Source organism: Camelus bactrianus, chromosome 18, assembly GCF_048773025.1.
Source record: "Camelus bactrianus isolate YW-2024 breed Bactrian camel chromosome 18, ASM4877302v1, whole genome shotgun sequence".
Lineage (NCBI taxonomy): Eukaryota > Metazoa > Chordata > Mammalia > Artiodactyla > Camelidae > Camelus > Camelus bactrianus.
In genome coordinates this window covers 21,638,245-21,655,813 of record NC_133556.1, presented here as the reverse complement: position 1 = coordinate 21,655,813, position 17,569 = coordinate 21,638,245, and positions in this window count along the sequence as shown.

Below are 17,569 nucleotides of genomic sequence, written 5' to 3'. Positions count from 1 at the left end.
GACGTTTACAAAACAAAGCAACCACCACAGTAAAAACTCTCCACTTCCCAGGAGCAAAGTGTCCCTGGATGGTCCCTCTTATATACACCTGGCACTTCGGTGGGGATATATTGCTGCACCTGAAAACATTAGAGCCAGAATCAGCCAGACTGACTTTCAGATTTGGCTCTGCTGCTTGGATTGATATAACGACTTTGGAGAATGATCTAGCAGTGAGCATATGAACAGCCTGGGACGTAGCAATTAAACTGCTAGGCAGATACTCCACGTCAAGGAGATACATGTAAACAATCAAAAACAGGCAACAACTCAAGTTCTAAGGATGGACCCCCTTGGGGCAAGTGGCTTTACCAATTTGAGTGTTAATTTCCACATCTGTGAAATGGACGTAGGAACACCTACAGCTGCCTCACAGAACTGTGTCCAGGTAAGGAAAGAACTTAAGACTGGCCTCTGGCATAGAGCAGATGTTCAATAAACAGTGGCTGGTATTTTTATTTGACTTTTAAATAAAGATGCTGTCATTCATACCCTAGTAAAGTATAAAATGCCTCTCCCACCACTCCTATAGCTCTAGACTTCCTCCTGACACCAGTACTTGAATTAATGTTTTCCAGGCAAGGCAATTAAGGTGGGAAAACTCACTTTATTTCAGAAGTCCCAACCCGCTCTGCACAAAGGGTTCCTGGTAGACTAACAGGAAGGGACTGATTTTGCAAAGCATCACAGTCCACCCTGGGCTGAGGGGTCCCTCTCCCATCCCTGTGTCTGAGATCACGGTCAGTTCATTGAGGGCTTCCCGTCCCACCCCGGGCTCCTCTCCTCCCCCGGGATCGCCAGCCCTCAGTGAATTGCCTCCGCTGAGTTCACTCCCTCTGGAATCCACTGGGAAAACAGACACGGATTGTGTACACCACAGAATTAGCCTTTATATTTCATTGTGTGTCTGTTGAGGCGGCGGTGAACCAGATGTGGTTTTTGGCAGACATGACTTCAAAAGCCGTAAACACACTTATCAGTAAACTGCAGAACACGAGGCAGCCGGCAACAGTCAAGGTCAGTGACAGGTGACATGGCAAATAAAGGGAGATTAAAAGCCATGCCTTGTCTGACATGGGCCCATTTGATACTTACCAATGGCTGGATACGGAACATTGCATGCTGTTGATGGGAAGTCATTGAACATAGTGTAATTTCTTGGAAAGTGAGTCCCTGTCATTTTTCTCCAGGAAAAAAAAAAAAAAAGGAAAAGAAAGAAAACAAAATACAGGTAGCTCTCTGCTGATGGTCTAGAAGTTTTCAGTTATTTAATACTAACTTTATTAAGCATGTGTCATTGGCCAGATTTTCTGCTAAACATTCTCTTTTTTGATCCTCAACCATATTTATCCTCATTTTAATAATTATTTTCCAACCCTCCTATGCTGTTGTTGGGAATGTAAATTAGTGCAGCCACTAAGGAAAACAGTATGGAGATCCCTTAAAAACTAAAAATAGACTTACAATATGATCAGGCAATCTTGCTCCTGGGCATATATCCACAAGGAAGCTCTAATTTGAAAAGGTACACACACCCCAATGTTCATAGTAGCACTATTTACAATAGCCAAGACATGGACACAACCTAAGTGTCCATCAGCAGATGACTGGATAAAGAAATTGTGGTTACACACAATAGAATACTACTAAGCCATAAAAAAGGATAAAATAACGCCATTTGCAGCAACATAGATGGACTTGGAGTCATTCTAAGTGAATTAAGCCAGAAAAGAGAAAGAAAAATACCATATTATATCACTTATATGTGGAATCTAAAAAAAAGACACAAATGAACTTATTTCCAAAATAGAAACAGACTCACATACATAGAAAACAAACTTATGGTTACCAGGGTAGGAAGACTGTGGGAAGGGATAAACTGGGAGTTTGAGATGTGCAGCTAACTAACTACTATGTATACAATAGATAAACCACAAGTTTCTACTGTGTAGCACAGGGAACTGTATTATAGTATAATATAGTTATATCTTGTAGTAACTGATAATGAAAAAGACTATGAAAATGAATATATGTATGCATGTGTATGACTGAAACATTATGCTGTACAACCGGAAACTGACACAACATGGTAAACTAACTGTACTTCAATTAAAAAACTATTAATTATTTTCCCTTTCCATTCAGGGAAACTGAGACTCAGAGGATTTATGGTTACCTCCCCAAACCAGCCAGTGACCAGCCAAGACTGGAACTCAGAGATTATGTTACAACGCTTATGCGTGATGACAGAGATTTACTCTGGGTGAGAGACGGAGTGTATTAGGATGACATCCAGATGGCATGGCTTTCTGGCAGTATAACAATTGGCATGCAGAGTGAATCCTACCTAATTTTTTGGACACTAGTCCCTTGCAGCCGAGAAACGTGCACTCTGGAAAGCTGCTAGAAATGGTCATTTACAGGCTGGTACAGCAGCGCCAACAACCCTTAATTCTGCATCAGTGTGGCGTAAGTAGGATTTTCATAAATCAAGCTTTCTTCCATCCCAAATAATGTTTTATGTATGCCAAGGAAACACACTATTTGCAAAGGCCCTCTCATGAGAACTCCTTCTGCATTTCACCCACTAATCTATTATTAAATGTAGATGTTTAAAAAACCAGTTTGAAAATCGTGTTTAAAACCACTGGATACATCCCTAAAAACAAACCAAATTAAGATGCTGCGATTCCCCCAAATATTTGGTGTTCTATATAAACTTGACCCAGATGTTAAGCTGAGGTCACTCCTTCCTTTGAGTTTTAAATAAGTTTGACCTGAACCCCCATCCCAAGTCCTATGAGTCTAACACCCTCCCAAGACGTTGGTGAATTCCCCAGGGTTTAGGTTCCTCGCGATGACTTGTGCCTCCAAGTTCCCACTCCCCCACTGCCCTCCCTGGGGCTCACATTTTCTCTCTCAATCTTGTTCTCTTGTCTCTGTATTGTGCGGACCCAGAGAGGAACAGCCTCTTTTTCTGATGTTCCTCAAACTGTACGTCCAATATGTTTGTCATTGTCCATGCTTTGGGGTGACCAAGAGGGCTTCTAGCACAGTAACGCCAGCATCTTAAAATTGCGTGTTAGATAGCTCAAGTCTACCTGACCCCTGACTTCCAGACCTGGCCGGATGAGCTCCACTCCAGCCAGCGTGGTCCTTCATGGTTCCTCAATCATGCCAAGTTCCCTCCTGCCTCAGGGCCTTTGCACTTGCTAGATGGTTTTCTCTCAAATAGCCTTATGACTCGCCCTGTCACTTCCATCATGTCTCTGCTTAGTGTCACTTTATCAAACAAGCCTTCCTGATTATCCCACGTAAGAACACCTCAGTTTCCCTCGCCCTCTTTTATTTGTCTCCATAGTTCTCAACACCCACCATCTTCCCTAATTATTTTGCTTGCATGTTTTCTCTGTCTCCCCTGCCAGAACGCATGCTCCATTGAGTGTAGTGGCCACCTTGCCTATTTTGTTCTCTCCTGCATCCTCAGCATCTAGAACAGAGGCGTATATAGTGGGGAATCTATACAATGTGCTGATGGAGTAAAGGAATAAGTAAAGACACTTTCCTTTTAATCAAAGTTTTCTTTCCAGGGGCAGGGTCAACCTGACCCCTCAGAATATAATTACGTGTTTAGGATGATATTTTTCCTACAGAGAAGGCAAAGCATGGACCACGTTACAGAGGAGAACTCATGCTCTGGGCAGGAACCTACATGGATTGAGAGGGAAGCTGGGATCAGTGCTGCAGAGGGAGGGGTTGGGATGCTGAGACACGGCAGTTAGAGCAGAAGGTGCAGTGTGAAAGCACGAGTGACCCGGCGCAGCCAGAAAGACCAAGGCCAGAAACATTCTCCAAGACACATGCTCCTCTTGGCAAATAGCAAAGAGCTTGGCCCCTAGAACTAGACTGCAGACTCAAATCCTTGTTCCACAAAAATCTCAGCTGTACGAACTTGGACCAGTTATTTAACTGATCCAGAGACAATTCTCCCCTACACTGGAAATAACTATTGCTTTATTAATGGTCTGCTTTGTTTTTTTAAAAAATTCAAAAAGTATGCTGAACAAGGGAAAAATACCTTATAACCACACCACCCAAAGATCAACCAATTGTGTATAAAAGTTTGTATATCGCCTTCTATACAAACTATACTGTTTGTATAGTTTGCTATACGGTGATCACTATGGTGGAAATGCAGCTAGTCTGAATTGAGATGTGCTGTATGCATAAAAGACACACTGTTGGGGAGGGTATAGCTCAGTGGTAGAGCACATGCTTAGCCTGCACGAAGTCCTGGGTTCAATCCCCAGTACCTCCATTAAAAAAAAATAAATAACCTAATAACAAATAAATAAGTAGACCTAGTGACCCCCCATAAAATAAAATAAAATAATAAAAATTTTAAAAGACATACTAGATTACAAAGACATACAAAAAATGTAAAATATTTCTTAATAATTTTAGATTGGTTACAGGTCGAAAGGATAATATTTTGAATATTTGGGAATAGATAAAGTGTTATTAAAATTAATGTCACCTTTTGCTTTACTTTTTTAATATCACTATTAGAAAATTTTTAATTACATCTGTGACTTACATTCTATCCTCCTGATCAGCAGTGTCTAGATTCTCCCCCTGCCATATATATATATATAATGTATTGTTTTTATTAAAACAGGAGTGCATTACACATATTGTTTTATAAACCTATTATTTCTATACCATGAATATTTTTGGATTTCAGTAACCTAAGATTCTCATCATCATTCTTAATGGCGCCAATGGGTAATACTGAGAATGCACTGGAATTTATTTAACCTGTAATTGAACTTTTTAAGGATAGATCCTTTCTTTCTTTCTTTCTTTCTTTTTTCTTTTCTTTTTTTCTCTTTTCTCTTTTTTATTGGTATGTAAAGCCCGGTGACATGTTGCATTGCAAGAAACTGCATGTACCAAGTTCTGCTACTTCCCTAGGATAAATTTCTAAAATATATTTCAGGCTCGTGGAAACCGACTAAGTGACAAGCTCCTCGGACCAGCAACTTTATGAACGGGGGACGCTATTAGGTGGAGCAGCAGGACGATTTCAAGCCTTTGACTAACTTCTCTGAGGTTCAGCTGCACGTAGCCCCAGGACACAGACAACGGTGTAATGGGTGGTTGGACACAGGCTCTGGAGGCAGATAAACCAGGTCCCAACCCTGGTTCTCTGTTGTTTCTAACTGCATGCCTTCCGGTCAGTTTTATAACTTCTCTGAGCCTCAGTCTCCATGTCTACAAAATGGAAGCACTAACTGTATCTCCCTTATATGATTACTCTTAGGATTGAATGAAATGCCTTTCGTAATTGTTCAGCACAGTGTCTAGCTCTCAGTAAATCCTCAGGAAACGTAATTATTAACATTTTTTGAAATCTTGTTTGGATATGCCAATCAACACACATACATACACACACATATAGATTTCTGCCTTTTTATCATACTCTCCTGGCTCTCAACTGCTTTTTTCAAACAGAGATCTATTTGCTAAAATAAATTGAAATGGGTAAGGAATATGAGGCACAATTTATACCAGATATATCTGCAATTACTAACTCTGAATTAAACATATCCCTTCATGAATAATGAAGCAGAAATAGGCCAAAGGAAAAATGAGATAAGATCTTAAATCCATGTATTTTTAATTGCTTCATTATCTAAAATTTGCTATGAATAGCAGTGGATACAGTTTGCTGTTTAAAGCACAAAAAGAAATAAGAGTTTTCAGCCAAATCACAAAAGGCGATCAAAAATTAATTTTGTGTGCTGTGATCATTGAAAATGTAAGTGATTTTGAGGCAGAGTGACATTAAAAAATGCCATTTATATGCTAATAATAAATGAGTTGAATTTTTTTCATTTTGATGCAAAATAAATTTTATTTTCATTTTAATGAACTGTAATGAATTATAAGCTCATTTTTTTTTTAATCTTTAGGTAAAAGTTTGGGACAGACAGCAGAAGGTTGGCCGATGAGAGGCAGGAAGCCTCAGAGGGAGTAAAAATTGGGCGGATCCTGTCAGCTGGTACTGACGTCCTGAACTGGACGGAAACCTATGGAGTTGAGGTGGTTTTCTCTAGGTTTCTAGAAATTTCCAGAAGTTACATTCACCTCAGAGGTGGCTAACTACCTATCAGTGCCATATTAGAAAAAGCTACCTGTGAAATATACTCTATTCATCATCCTTTTTTTCTTACATGGAACAACATTCACATTCTAGAATTTAAAAGAAGAACACAGTCAGATAAGTGATTCTTGGCATGCACGTTGCTCTCTGAAGGATATTTTTCAATACTAATGTTTATTCTTTATCAAAATGTCTATGTCAGGCATTTTGCTAAGTGTTATTATATCCATTCTTTTATCTAATCTTCTTGACAGCCTTAAGAAGGTAGTATTATTACAACCCTCACTTTACAGATGAGAAACCTGGAAACCAGAGAGGGAAAGCAATTTACCCAAGATTTGACAGATTGTGACTTGCGGAGTTTAGATATGAACTCCTATCTGTCTACAAGTGTAGTGCCTCACATTTATTTTTGTGCAACATCGACGCCTTTTTAAAAAGAGAAAATGGAAAGATGCACACGTTCAGCCCAAACAAATGAATTGTGAATGGTGAAATTTCAGGCATCAGCGAGAAAAACATTTGTAGGGATGCCAGGAAGAGAAATATCAGGGAGCCTGAGGATGTCACTGTCCATTCTGCCTCCAAGATGCAGGTACCTGCTGAACACCTGGCCTGTGTCCTGGTTAGGGTTAAAGCCCAGTGAGTTATTTTATCAGTTCTGAAAAGGTAAGATGCTCAAGAGTTTCACACACGCATGTCAGGGCTTTGGTGGAAAATACCCAGGGCTCTGCTGGGCTGAGAGGCCATTCATTTTTACTGACGGTCTGACATTATTCTCTGATGTCTGACTTCTTTGAGTGAAGTGCCAAGTTTCCAAATTTCATTTCTTTGTTCCTCTCACTCCTTACTGTTAGATCTTGAATTGCCTTTGCCAGACTTGGTTGATGATGTTAATTCTCTTTAACCAGGGTCTCTTTAAATGGGACCTTGTGAGTTATGGAGCAGTAATTCACCCCTTTAGATCTAGTGGACCCAAGGCCACAGGCCAGCTCCTATTAAACAGAAAGGTCTGAATTATTATCCTATAATTCACCTCTTGGAAGTGTCTTAATTCAATTACACTGTGTCCCCGAATGACTATTAAAAGGAATAGTAAAAGGGTTCCAGATTTCTCTTGTTACAATCCAAAGTAATTTCCAGGGCCAAAGAATTCTTCCTTTAAGGTCATTAGAAAGAAAATTAAACAGAAAGATGAAAGAAAAGAGCTTCTCATCACTGGCAATGCTGCACTGTAGACAATCAATCATAATCTAGCCAGTGAGAACCCAGCAGAGATCACAGCAGTCAAGTGTCTTCTTTGCGGCCAAATCCTTTTGATTTGTATCTTCCCTCCCCTTTTTTGAATTGTCCTACCAGTAAGTTTGAGTTAAAACCAGTGCTAAATTCTGCTGTAATCTGCCCTCTGATGACATAAGACTTTATATAATAAATACAGATGACTGAAACTTGGTGACATGACTAGCTTCAACTGAAGCAAACACAATCCAAGTTTTGCAAAAACCAAAGAACTTGAGGTGCCCTCATGTCTTAGTTTGGGTTCTCCCAAAGGCAGATCCCCAGAAAAGTATTCGTACATGCGTAGTTGATTTGAGAGGCAAAAGTGGGGAAAGCAGTAAGATTGAGAAGAGAAAGAAACCAATATAGGATATCAAGCAAGTTACTCCTGCAGGCAACCCTGGGTGATGATGTAGAACAGGTACCTAAGAGGCGTGAGGGAACTGGGGTATGTATACACCAACCTCCCTCAGACGTGGATTGAGAGCTGCTCCGGAAAGTGATGAATTAGCCAACTTTGTCCTTTACGTTGTCTTGCATCTCAAGAGTCTAGAATTCTCATGTGATCATCCCATGGACCACTCCACCTCCATGAATATGGTAGAAAACTGCAAAATGCCTTTCTAAAGTTCAGAAATACTCATCCTCAGTTCCAAATGACATCCATGGTCAGTAGAGGGTAATGGATAAAAGCTTACATAGACCTGGGCTCAAATACTGTCATGTAATCGTGAGCAGTTATTATTAGTCATGTGACCATGAGGAGTTACTTCTCTGAGACATGGGCTTCGCATCAGCAAAATGGAGACAGTATTTCCCAGAGTGTCATAAAAAGCACTGTGATCAGGCTTTTATGTGAGTGGGCAGCCTAGTACACAGGTGACCATTATAATGCTGACGAGGTTAATGAGGTTTTGCTTGAGGGGTAGGAAAACCATTTCTTTTTCCAAGTCTGGAATCCACCACCCCTTCCTTCTTAACTTGGTCCATTTTTAACATTCTGGACTGATTTACTCTCATATGCAGAAAGCAGACAGCTCCTAAGAATTTAAATGGAGATCACTGTCCGGTAACTCACAAGCCACATCTAAGCAGCATGAATGGTTTTAGAGAAATTCTGCAGGGTATCTTAAAACAAATACATTTATTTAAAACTTCAGATTTCTAGTTCTATTAAAATGTCAAAAGCTCTCGCTACACTGGACCCGATTGCCATCCTGCAGCATTGGCTGGACACGAGCGACAGATGCCCCTTCTAGCCTGGGTGAGCCCCCTCCAGGTTGTCCCAGTTCCCACCACTCTCTATTTTAGTGGCCTGCTTCCTGCCTTCCCATTACCTGCCTGGCCTCCATAGGCATCTTTGAGTTTGCAGCTTCTAGTTCATTGGACCAAAAACAGTTGCTCTAGACATACTCTTGCATAACAACAAAGGTTTATCCAAAATTATTTATCTTTCCTCTCATTTTAATGAGGAAAAGACTATTGAAATGTGATTCATACAATCTGCTATGAATACAGTTTGTGGAAGAGTGGATTTTGCTGCTGTTGCTGCTGCTGCTGCTTAAAACATATCAACGGAACTATTTAGGCTTCGGATAGGAAATTGTGCTCCACCAGCAAGATTTCAGCAACCAGGCTGGGCAGTCATTGGACTAAAGGGCTGAGTAGGCAAAACCTACCAACCTGAAGTGTGCAGCCCACAGAGATGAGATAAGGAAGGCACTGAGTTTAGTCTAATAGCCTTGTAAGTGGCTGATCTCCAGCTGCCTCTTGTAAACAGGGCATCTTTTGTACCTGGGGTGATTAGAGATGTAGACATAAGGGGCTGTGGGTGGTGATTACTTAATGAGGAGTGTTAGGCGTGTGGTGGAAAAATCACTTCTGCTGAAGCATAAAGGAAGTGGGCCGGCATTTGGGGGAGCCTGGCGGGAAGAGGGCCATCCTTGAGCTCCTGGCCCATCTGCTCCTTTTTAAAGATTTGCTGACCACACCAACAGATTCCATCCGTGGGCATGTTCTCCTTAGTGCAAGTTTTCCCAACCTCAGCATCGTTGACATTTGGGGCTGGGTGGTGCTCTGTGGTTGGGGGCTGTCCCACGCATGGCAGAATTTTAGCAGCATCCTTGGTTTCTATCTACCAGATGCCAGTAGCACACCTCTCCCCAGGTGTGAAACCACAAATGTCTCCAGACATTGCCAGCGTCGGCCAGTAAGCAAAATCACTTCCAGCAGTGAACCACTGGTTTTAGCTATGGAGTAGTTAATTTTTTTCCAAAACACTGGACTACCTTTTAAAATCAAGGAGTATCTTATAAATCAATAAAAAAAATGTTTTAAAAAATAAAAAAATAAAATAAAATCAAGGAATATCATTTTAAATCCTGATTTCTGGTCTCTCTGTGTAAAGTTCAGATGAGTTGGCAACACTGGGTTCCTCTCATTCTCTGTCTGTCTTGGCCCCTGTGCCCCCTCTAACTGCATCTCCTGCTCCTACCAACTCCTCCTCTGTACGTGGTCCCCAAGTCATGATGGTTCGACTTGGAATTTTTCAACTTGGTGATGGTGTCAAAGTGACTGTTTCAGTAGAAACCGTACTTGGAATTTTGAATGCTGGTCTACTCCCAGGCTGGCGAGAGATGATACGGTCCTCTCTCACGAAGCTGGGTGGCCACGGCAGGTGCAGCTCCCGATCAGCCACGTGATCCCGAGGGTGAATAGCCCACACACTTACCATCATTCCATTCCCAGACAACCATTCTGTTTTTGACTCTCAGGACAGTATTCAATAAATTACATGAGATGTTCGACACTGTACTATAAAATGAGTTTTACGTTTTATGATTTTGCCTAACTGTAGGTTCATGCAGTAAGTGTTCTAAGCACGTTTTGGGTGGGCTAGGCTAAGCTATGATGTTTGGTAGGTTAGGCGTATTAAGCGCATTTTCAAATTTCAATCTTTTCAACTCATGATGGGTTTATTGGGATGTAACCCCCTCACACGTCAAGGCAGGTCTTACAGAGATATAGGTGCTGTGATAGAAGAAAGCAGGAGGGCTGTCCGGAGAAGGGGCTCCTGACCTTGTCTAAGAGGGGCAAGGATGTATCAATTTGCTAGGCTGGCACTAACAAAATACCACAGACCAAACGGTTGAAATTTATTTCCAGAGTCCAAGATCAAGATTCGAGCAGAGCTAGTTTCTTCTGAGGTCTCTCTCCTTGGTTTGCAGGTGGCCGCCTTCATGCTGGGTGTTCACATGGTGGTCTCTCTTTCTGTGCATGTGTCTGGTGTCTCTCTCTCTCTCTCTTTAAAGATGTTTTTAAGTTGCTATCTTAATATTATCCACTGGAAGTTGCACGGGCTTTGGTTTTGTCTTTAATCAAGTGAAATTGCACCATAATTTTGTTTAGTCACTAGAATGTTCTTTAGCAAATCTTGTCAACAAGAGCCTTTTAAAGGGTTTTAATCAGTCTTAGTCAGTCTGGAACAAGGTAGAGGTACAATATTTGCTGCAAGACAAGTGGGATGCGAGATGCCCAGGACAGGAAGCCTGAGCATCCTGCATCCATTGCTCTGAGAGCTGTTTCTGCTCCACTTGCTTTTCTGCTGTTCAGACTTGCCAGTTTTCACATCCATCACCACATCCAACTTAGCTTACACATAAAGTCATTTCAGAGGGCCTTATGGCTTCTGTGTATGTGTATCAGTGGGGGCAGCAAGGCAGAATCTGCAAATGGGTATTGTTATCCATGCAGCAGGCAGACACGCTCTTTGGATTTAATCTTAAAAAGAAGCATCATCACTTATGTGTCTTTGTCTCCCAGAAGACACTATAGTCCTTGCAAATCCAATAAGGATTAGACACCTTGGAGCAGAGGGGAGAACCCAAAATGCCCTGCTGGAGGTAGAACATGAAGGTATCACCAGCCCTCTCTCCTGAGTTTGACGATTTCAGCCAGCCACTCACTTCTGCCTGTGTTGAGATGCTTTTGCCAGCAATAACAGAAATCCCAGCTCAGACCGGTTTAAGTGATAAGGAGCTTGTTTATCAAATTGTCACTCAGCTGTCCTACCAGAATCTTCAGCTGAGCACATCTAAATAAAGCTTGATGAGCGAGTCTGCTTTGTGTGAGATGGTAAAGAGTGTGGATTCTGGGGCCGGCCAGTGTGGGTGTGAAGTCCTGGCCCTACCATTCACCAGCTGTGTGACCTTGGGAGAGTCACTTAACCCTCTTTGCTTGAGCCTCCGTCTGTGAAATGGGGATCATGTTGGTCCTTCCTTCATAGGTTGCTGGGAGGATCATATGAATGTAACCGGCGTAGAATGGTGCTCGGTGCATAGTGAGCTCTAAATGCATTTGAGTCTTACTTGCCTCCCAAGAGCCACACCCAAACTGGGCCCTCCTCCTGGGTGTCCCATCTCAGAAAATGGGATCACTCTCCACGTAGACACTGAGACCAGACTGGACTAAATCCTCCAGTCTGAGAGATGTCCTTCTTTCTTATAATATTTACGAAAAATCCAAATTTAAATGGTTATTTGATTATTATTTGTTTAATGTGTGTCTCCCTCTCCTTGAGATCTAAGTGGAGATTTTGTGTTTCTTGTTCCTCAGTGACAGGCACACAGAATGAATGAATGAATGAATGAATGAATGAATGAATGAAACAGTTGGAGGTCTCATGGACTGTTAAAAATCAGAAACCTTTAAGAAATTATGAAAATTGAAATCAATGATGAATTAGGGAGCAGGATACTGTGATTTATAATAAGAAATACATATTTGGTCTTCATCCCCGTTTCTGGCACAGAGCTCCTAAAACCCTAAGCGTGGAGCGCAATCAAGGTGTCTTTTGTTATGTGAATTGGGTGACTTTTGGAAAGTACCTTAGGATGGCAGCTGCTGGCCAGTGGAGCCAGACAAGTGGTGAGAGGGTCAGAACCCTAAGTCCCACCCACCCTGCCTGCCCGGGGAGGGGAGGGGGCTGAAGACTTGAGTCCGATCACCAATGGCCATTGAGTTAACCAATAGTTCCTGAGTAATTAAGGCTCCATAAAAACCCAAAAGGACAGGGTTCAAAGAGCTTCCAGGTTGGTGAACACAGAAGGTGCTAGAAGAGGGTGGAGAAATTCTGCTCGCTTTCTCCACGCCTTGCCCTGTGCGTCTCTGCCATCTGGCTGTTCCTGAGTTCTAGCCTTTCGTAATAAATGGCGATCTAGTGAGTAAAATAGTTCTCTGAGTTCTGTGAGTCATTCTAGCAAATTAAACAAAGCCAAGGAGGGAGTTGTTGGAACCCTCAGTCTAGAGCCAGTTGGGCAGAAGCACAGGGGGCAACCCCCCACTGGCGTCCGAAGGAGGGTTGGGGGGGGGCCGCCTTGTAGGGTCCAGTGAAGACGGTGTCAGAATTGAATTGAACTATAGGACACCCAGCTAGCGTCTGAGAATTGCCTGTCAATGTGGGACACACACACACACACACACACACACCACAGATCTCTTTCAGGGGGAAAAAAGTCATTCACTGCTTTGCTTGATGACAGAGTCAGGGAAGGGGGAAAGCGTTGTGTGGATGCAGCTAAGATTACCTTTGCTTAGACGGCTTGACTCTTTCTTTAGGATGTTGGGAAAACAATTTCCAAAAATGCCACTTGGAGCTGTCTGAGAGGTGGAGCTGGGAGAGTTTGGAGGAGAAGGGGAAAGTTTGCCCTAGAAGGTATTGCTTCAACTTTCCAAGTCCTCTGCTTTCACAAGCTCAGAGCTGTATTTCCAACTACCTTCTGGTGTCCAACCAAATGTCCTGCAGACTCTCAAGCCAAGTAAATCAAAAATGGAGTTCATCAGTTTTTCCTCCAAATCTCTCCCTGTGTTTGTGGCATTAACATCCATCTAATCACCCAACACTCATCAGGGAAGCCATCCTTGATTCCACCCTTCCTCTCAGCCTCCTCTTGCCCTCCTCTTGCCCTCACTGATATTAGATGAGAAATGAGATCAAGAGTTCTTCACAACAGATCCGGACAGGAGGTAGGCAGAGTTTGGCCTGAGAGAGGGTCCCATATTTGTGTTCCTTTCTCTGCCAGACAGGACACCCTATGCTCGTGGGCAGGGATCCAGTCAGCCGAGAGAGTCTGCATTATCATAAAAATGGGCACAGTGTTGAAGATGCCCTGGACCAATTCAGTTCCTTTGCACTTGCTTATGGAAATGAAGGCATTCCCGGTTCTAAACCATATTTCCTTTACCTTCCTCAAGGCAGGCTACAGAAAAAAAGACACCATCATTGAATCTTCTCTGTTTATCATTTCGTCCTCAGCATCACAGAGGGATCCCTGACTTGTGAAAAAGATAACCCACACCCACTTCATCCGTGCAAACACTGTAGGGATGACAAGGGCCAGCTTTCCTGGGTGGAGGACCAAACCCTCCATCACTCAGGAATCTGGTTATCCAGGGAGCCTCTTACGTTGTGCCCAGCTCATGATCATGGGCTCTAGACCAGCCTCTTGACCATGTTCCTGAAAATTCAAGCCCCTACTACTTCAGCTTCCCTTCCTCTCTTTGGCCCTAACACACTCATTTCTGCCCACACTGACCTTTATTTTTTTTTTCATTTCCTCCCATGTTGCTGTACTAACCACCCCACTGCTTTGAACCTTTGTACCATCTCTCCTCTACCTATGTGCTCACCTGGTCAGGGCCACTCTCCCTGCACTGAAGCAGGAAATCAGCAGAGAGGATAAGGCAGGGCAGGTCGGTGCAGGAGGCAGACAAAGAGGAAGGCACCATTCCCTAAACAGGGAGAACAGGGGATGATAAGAGCTACTCTTTCTGTTTCTTCTGCAGACACAGCGTTTCCTCTTGACTTGATACGTTCTTACTCAGACCTCAGAAGGAAACCACAGACTTACCCATCACCTCCAAAAGTTCCCTCTTACCTCTTTTACTTCTATTGATTTATTTATTTTAACATTTTTTTTCTTTTGTAGCAAGACCATATAATGTAAGGTCTCCATCTTCCTTTTCGCAAAATTTTAAGTGTACAGTGCAAGATCATTTCAGAACTAGCATATCTCAATGAAGTGAGGTTTGTTTTTTTTTTAAAGTAAGCACAGGAGAGGTATCATTTGAAATGGCCCAGTGGACCTCTATAAGGGCCTCCTTCCCAAAGACTGCTTCTTCCAAAGGCTGAGAGCCTGCGGCCTCTGCACTGGGACAAGGAGCTGTTGCCTGTGACTTCACATTTGCTTATAAAGCATGGGAAATATGTCTTTCATACAGAAGAAAAACAGCACCTGGGGTCACGCAGGGAGCTGGACTCTTTAAAACTCTGTCTGCATCAGCTTTCACACCATCAGTCGGCTAATTCTCCTGTCCTGCCTGTTTCTACCCCAGACCGGATTTAACCCAGTGGCCTCTCAATGCTGTGACCCACCATTGGGTCCTACACTCACATATTGAGGCGTAGAAGCTGGTTAGTTTCATATTCAGCCCAGACTCAGCACCCGGTTTCTTACCAACCCCCGACCCCCCCCCCCTCCAAAGCTCCACCTTGTCCTTTGGTCAAGCTTTTGTTTACCTGCATCCCCACTTTATGCCTTGATTGGGTTCTAGGTAACTTTGAAGTGAGGAATTGAGTGTTATTTATCTGTATCTTCTCTCCCCTGCATACACACAACGATTCCCACCAAAATATAATTACTATTTTGCACAATACAGTGAAGTCCTAATGCCACTGCTTAAAACTGAGTGACCTTGAACAAGTTCATCTGAACTTTCACTGTCTGCCCTCTGGAGAGGGGTGATTATGGACCATCTCCTAGGACCGTAGTGAGGGGGAGATGCGATGTGTAAAGGGGTCATGGTAAGAGTGCAGTATGAGCTACTATTATTGGTGCTCAGTCAGCATGTTTATCAAATGGAATAATTAACAGACCTCCCTTCCGTGGGCTCTGTTTGGCAGTAAACGTATACATGTCGGGACTAGGATGGGGAAGGAGGAAGGGGAAGGCAGATGGGAGCCCCCAGGTCTCCTTTCCCCAAGCCTATTAAGAAGAAAAATTGTCATCTTGAGTTTGGGGTGTAGAATGAGAGCCGTGAGCAGAAAGATGAACGGAGACTTGCCAGTCTTCTCCGAAATCTAGGGCATTCGCTGATTTTCCTTTTAGACTAAAATAGGTCAGCTAAGTGAAGTTGTGTGATCAATCAAAGACACTTTTCTGTACACTTCTGAGTTGTGAGTGTGTGTGAGAGAGGAAGAAAGAAAGGGAGAGACCCAGCTGGGGAGCTGTGAAGGGACGGGTTTCCCTCTGCCCGTGTCCTTATAATGAGACTCTCCTTGTGGGATTTCATACTGGTCCAGAAGAGATAATAGTAATGATGGTGGCATTGGTAGTAGCACCAATGATAATATTTTTCTACTTTCTTCTTCCGGCTTTATTCTCTCATTCATAAGTTTTTAGCATCTAAGACCACCTTAGGAATCCTTGGAAAACCTTTTTCTCCATAATTTAGCATATAACAGGGGCTCAACAAAATTAAAATGTATATTTGTAAACTCTCACTTCAACTGAGCACAACATTAAGGAAACAAAGAAATGCTGCTTCATTGTATCTAGGTACCTGGGTTTAGCTTTAAAAAAAGCTGGGGCTAGTTACCAAAAGTTTCTTCCATGGGTGGGTAACTTACTTGCAAGTCTGCCTTAAACACAGTATTGTCTCATCATCTTCTAAAGGGTGGCAATGACCTTGGCAAAAGTATAATGTGTTAGAGCAGATCAAACCCTAGAAAGACCGAAGTGCCGAGTTCTTGAGCTTGCAACCCTCCCTGGCAGCCAGCCGCCAACTCTAGTCAAGCGGATCCACTCTTGCAAGACAATAAAACACTTTGAAAAACTGCCCACCATTCAACAGTGATCCCGAATCATTTTCTTTTCCCGCTGATTCCTTGTTCAAACTTCTGGGGAAGCTAATCTGAAAGAAGGTCAGTGTTGTAAAAGGGAGTCTTGTATTTCCTGCTTTAGGCTCTTTGACGACAATAAAGAGCGTCAGGAGGGTTTCAGCTGTTTCCTTTCCACCAAAATCGCTTTCAGCATGAAAACCACGGGTGACCTCAGACCCACACCTATTTATGTCTGTCTCTCCCCTATGTCACTGTGAGAATAGGGCCAGACGGACAGGTTCCATGGCAGGGCACCGCTGTTTCAGTGGAGATCACAGTGGTGTTTCCTGAGTGTACCTAACCCTTACCATCAGCAACCCCGCGGAGCTGACTATTCCCCACGGACGCGGGTGGCAGAGTGTGAGCTGACCTTGAGGCTGGGGAAGCCTTGTGTTTAAAGCCAGTTGTTTTTTTTTTTTTTCCTCCAACTGGAATTCAAGGAGAGGTTGCTGGAAGGAGTGAGGGATGTAGGATTCTTTAGTAATACCTTAATCAAGATCAAGTTCAGAGCCTTTGGTTGGGTCTCAGGAGCTCTGCCTGTCTGTCTCGGTCAGAAGTCTTTGCACCGAAGGCTTCTGACTTCCCGGTGGGAGCAGGCAGCACAGGACAGCGCACACCTGAGTCCAGAGCCGCTCCTCCGATCGGAGCCCACCTCAGCTATTCCGCTACCTGGAACCTTCTGTATCTCTGACAGCCTGAGCTCTGAACCCAGGGAACCGTGGGGCAGGTCTGAGCTGACTTCTCTGAGCTACTTCTCTCGCCTGCATCACAGCAGTCCCTGCTCGACTCTTGAACAATCCATCGGAGTTCGACCTCTGTGATGCGCCGACTATTTATGTTTCTTCTGTATCCATTCATATTCTTCCTCCCAGCTAGACTCTTGGTCCAGGCTCTTTCTGTTCACCTCTGTCCCATTCAGCCTGCATCCTGATGGCTCAGGACCCATAAATTCATCACTTCTGATCAGCAACAGTGAGTGCCAGGAGATGGAAAGTTCTTGAACTGTCTGGGGGGAAATTCTATTTCAGGCTCAACCATCAGTCAAATGGGAGTCTACAAGCAAGGTATTTTTAGACATGGAAGGATCAAAAATATTTGTCTCTCATGCACTCTTTTTTGGGACGCTGCTGAATGGATAAACTCCACCT